Raw genomic sequence first — 5,238 nt, forward strand, 5'->3', positions numbered from 1 at the left:
CCTTCACTATAAAAAGCAGTGTTCTCAGTTCTGTGCTGATATGAAGACATGGTCTCTGACATACTGCAACTTTTTTTTTTTAATAGAGGAGGTAAATAACATATGTCACCATAATACTGAATAGCATATAGAAGATACAGATACTATAAGGATTTAAGGATACTTCGAATGCCAGGGATCTGTGTCTGCCTTCTTGGAGATCACTATTCTCTTGGCTATAGCCACCGTCCAGAAAACCGGGCAATACAACCTATCAGGTAGCCCAGCAACCTCTTTATAATTCCACAGTTCAAGACTTCCTTTTTTTTAGGATAATGGCTGTGCAGAATACTTCCTAAGGAGTGTGAGTCAGGGCAGAGCTCTGCCTCTTGAAGGCAGGCTGAGGGTCATGTATATTGGGCAGATTACCCTCATAATCATTTCCCAGTTTCCTTGACTTATTTCTTTATCAAACGCTACAGCTGTAAGTCTCTAATTGCCCCCAGAGCTCTGTTTTGCTGTTTTGCTTGATTACACTTTCCTTCTTTTGACCTATGTTCATGGTTTCCAGGTGATGACACACTCATTCTCTCCATTTCCTGACATTGGTTCACACACACACAGCTTTGGTATCCTGGCTCTTCTGTTTTCAGAGCTTAAGTCTCATAGGGACTGCAATTCACATGTCCCTTAGTTTTCTTAGAAAAATTCAAATTCATTTTCTAGAATTTAAATTCATTTCATTTAAATTTACTTAAATCCCTTTAAGAACTCTGTTGCTGATTTATAGATTATTAGGAATGATTGGAAGATTTTGAGTAGACTGGAGAAGGTCCTGATGAGAAAACTGACAATGTCAAGGATAGAACAGAAGGCTAGGGAGAGTTGAAGAAAGAAATGCCACTTAAAAGTAAGGTTATTATATGATTCCACATTTGCTTGTCTGTTTCGCCCAGTATAGACACTGTTTTTTTATTTTTCAATTTGCAAAACATCTGACAAGTAATTGATAGCACATAAATATTGTTTCAATATATAAATGAAAAATAACAGTGAGAGTTTAAACCAAGGCCTCTGAAGGATTCAGGAGAAGTTATAATCAACAATACCTGACCTCTCTTTGGAAGAAGAATGAAGGAAGAAATCCAGACTCTCTCAGATTTCAGGTTAGTGTTTTTCTGAGTGGTTGATGGTATTATTGACAAAGCAGGAAAAATAGAGGAGCTAGCAGCTTCTGAAGGTACAGATTTTGACTTTGGTTTTTCTTACGTTTAATTTTTGGTACCCTTTGGACATCCCAAAGGAGCTATCCAGTAAGGAGTTAGATATTTGGACCTGGAACTCAGAGGAGAGATAGAGGCTGCAGATCCGGGCTACGTTATATGATTCTTTGAGAGGGGAACCTCAGTATTTACAAAGTGAACTGCAAGAATATGCTATAGAGGAAACAGAAAAAAAAATCTAACCTAGAACTAGAAAGGTAAACACAAGACCAATGCCATGGAAATTTGGAGAAGAAAAAATATTGAATGTTACGAGATTGCATAAGTATATTTCATGCAGTAGCCCTATGGGAGTTGCAGAACCTGTTCAATGGCAGATGAGGAACAAGATGATTTATAAAAGCATTGGTAGAGAATCCTACCACCCTGGGACTGCCCTGCAAACCAAACATGCCTCTGCAGGGTTGGCCACAGAGTTTACTGAAGACTGCACAGGGCAGGCTGTGTTAATAGCTTTCTTCTTTCTGTGCAACTGCAGTGCATGCATCTGTCTTCTGCTGTGATGTGGATGAAACTTTCACACTTCCTTTCTCTAACTGGAGAACATTTGCTTGTACACTTGAGAAGACTGAAGAACTTCTGAGTCCTCAAAATAATCTCTGGGCAAACATTCCCACTTTAACACGCAATTATTTGTTTCCAAAATAGTATTTGAATATAGTTTGTAGTACAGTGTTTGTACATAGCTTGTATCCACTCAGAAAATGTCAAGTAAGTAAGTGAATGATGTAGCTATCGACTCATATGTTTATTAATCTGTTAACATGGCCCACATGAGGCTAATGACAATGAATATATTTTTTACAATATGCATGTGGGCACTGTCACAGTCAATCTAACATATTTTCCAAAAACCATTTTTAATCATTTCAAAGTGAATTCACTCGGTGAGATAAGACTTATAATTAAAGGAAGTAAAAAATGATGAGTTCAATGAATAAAATGTTCAATTCAGACATCCCTTGCTCTAGGTAATTTTTGTGAGCATTTTCTTATTGTTTCTTTGCTTTAGTGTTTGATTCTGAAAAACTGAGTCTGCTTGGACTTGGGCCATTGGCCTATTTCGTATTTCCAGTTTTTGCAAATTGGAATATATATTAAATTTCAGAGTTCCTCAGACAAAAGTATATTAAACATCCCCAGTTGTTCTTTTCTAATGTAAAAAAATGAAGTGATCTCCAGTGGAGAGGGACTCCCTCTTCTGTGGGCTTGTCTGAAGAGCAGGGGACTACTTATATGTGAGCTCAGAATCATTGTGCCAAAAAGATGGTTGCTTTGATGTGTCCTATCAATCATTTTGTTCTTTTGTTAAGATTTTTATTTTGTGTTTCACAGAGTATAAACCTGGCTTATTACCTTGAAATATTCATGCAGAGCCATATGTTACCTTAAAATTTTTGTTTTTCTTGACATAATTCTTATATTAAAATTAAGACCTTCAAAAGTTTATGAGCCAAACGAGTTTATGAATATAAAATGGAACCCATCAAGCCACCAGAGTAGAGATGCCTAAGTCAAGTTGCTCTGAAAATGAATATTAGTTACTAATAATTGAGAACTGTATTCTCCTACCAGAACAAAACAGATTATTTCTGTGATGGATATAAGGTAATTCAGTAAAATAATCAAGCAAATTTTTTTTTTTTTTTTACTGTTTTTTTCTATTCTGTTGAGGGGACCCAAATCTGGCATACCTATGAACTGAATATTTGTGTCTCCACCAAAATTTGTTGGAGGTTGAACCCCTAACTCCCAGTATGATGGTTTTTGGAGATGGGGCCTTTGGAGGTAATTAGGGTTAGATTAGGTCATGAGGGTAGGGCCCTCATCATGGAATTAGTGATCTTACAAGAAGAGAAAGTGAGAATACAGTCAGAATGTGTCAAGCCAGGTAGAGAATGCCCACAAGAAATGGAATTGGCCTGCACCCTGCACTTGCACTTCCCAGCCTCGAGAACTGTGAGAAAAGGAATTTCTGTTATTTAAGTCACCCAGTCTATGGTATTTTGTTACAGAAGCCCAAGCAGACCAAGATAACTATGATATTCCCTGGGCTGTTTCCTTGTTTCCTCATTTTCAGAAATTTATTTCATCTTTCATATTTCAAATATGGACAAATCAATAAAACGTTCAGCGATTGTGAGGTATTGCATAGGATATAAACAGGGCGATGTGACAGAGCAGTAGAAGAGCGATCAGGGAAGACTTCACTGTTGTTGAAAATAAGGTTGTTTGGCATTGTAAAGAGTAAGTGGGGAGAGAGTTTCAGGAAGGGGTAATGGCCATCTCATTGGCCCTGTGTGTACCCTAGCACCACGCTTTGGGATTCTAGATATTAAATAAAGACAGTTGACAAGATGACAAAGATGAAATTTGTTTTGGATTTGGTTAGGGATGGAGAGGGACTTTGAAAATATAGAATTTTTCTGGGCATATGTGTGATCTATTTAAAAGAAAATAATGTAAAAGTATTTAAAATTGGAACAGTTGTTGAAAATGTGGCTTTCTTGGTAAAACCTACATTGATAGCTTACATTCTCACTCTTACTCTGTCCTCTACTGTTGTGTTACAACCCAGTTTTATGTGTCTCTGAGTTCTATAGGATTTACATTCATGATTGTGAATGCCTCTCTACAAATGGACTCTAGAAACTGTGCAGGGACTTGGGAAGTTACTATAGATTTGCTGGAGTGCAGTGTTTTATTTCTATTGTGTATGTTAAGGTCTAGCCTCTGGAGCCAGATTTCTGCACCGATTTCCTGGCTGAGGCTCTGCAAATGTGGTTGGCACCATGCTAGGGTGGCTCAGGTAGCCAGGAACTGAGATTATGTTTACCATTTTCATAAAACCTCATGGAATAAATATAGGCTCCAGTCACCCTTTATTCTACCCCCTACTATAGCCCTTAGCAGGAAGGAAGTATCATTTTCATCTCTTGGTACAATGAAAGCTCTGAGAATCTAGTTACAATTTCTTTTAGCAAATGGAATCCCAGAAGTGTCTGCACATAGCTAAAATGCACATGTATTCTCTTAGAGTTTTTTTTTCAGATCATGGTTGAAAAATACCTGCTCTTTAAATTATTCCATTGCTTTACAGAGGAAGTATTAATTACATGACTGCAAGCATAGATCAGGCTGGGATGTAATTACAGGGCTTACTTTGTCTCTGTTGTCCAACAGAATTAGGCAGGAAGTGTTCATGATGCCAGTGGTTTAAGGTGTTTTGGAGCCCATTATGTTTCTGGTTCTCTCAAGAACTTAAGCATGGATCAAATGACATTTCTGTTGCCCAGTTGTCTGGAAGAACAACAAAGGAGGTATTACTAGAGATACATTTTTTCAAGTTTTATGTTTGTACATTGCTAGAAAATGTTATATGCAGCCTTCAAAAGGTAGTCTTCTGTAGCATCACTCTTGTTATCTGATTTTTCTCTCTTTTGCCACAGTGTGAGTCCATTACTGGTTCTATATTTGGTTATCACGCTAAACAGTGATGTAACTGAGAAGATAAAAATGTGTTTGTATTATACAGTTTATTTCTTTTTTAACAATACTTCTATATTAAATTGTTTTTCTTAGATGTCTAATTTTAACTTAGAATATCAGAATAAAAATTAAAGTTTCTAAAACTGCCCTTCCATCTCATTTACTTTTTTTATGGGTTATTATTTCCTGTACTGAGATTCTTCATCATTCTTATAAAAATTGAATCTATTTTTTTTCTTGTTAGCTCTCTTGCAAATTTCCTTGCAGTGATCATGTTTATTCTCAGCTTTTAAGCTCTCTCTTCAATTAGGTAAAGAAGCTTTTTCATTCTGCTACTGTTTTCTGTCATGTGGGGTTCTGCCTCCTCTGAAAATTCTTCTCAAAGCTAGATTCTCCTCCATCACTTCTCCCATCCTAAATATTATATTTCTTGGTATTATTCTCGTTGCTATTGGGCAATTCATACTACATCCCACTCTTTACTCAG

This window comes from Lipotes vexillifer, unplaced genomic scaffold (genome assembly GCF_000442215.2).
Source record: "Lipotes vexillifer unplaced genomic scaffold, Lipotes_vexillifer_v1.1 scaffold19, whole genome shotgun sequence".
Lineage (NCBI taxonomy): Eukaryota > Metazoa > Chordata > Mammalia > Artiodactyla > Lipotidae > Lipotes > Lipotes vexillifer.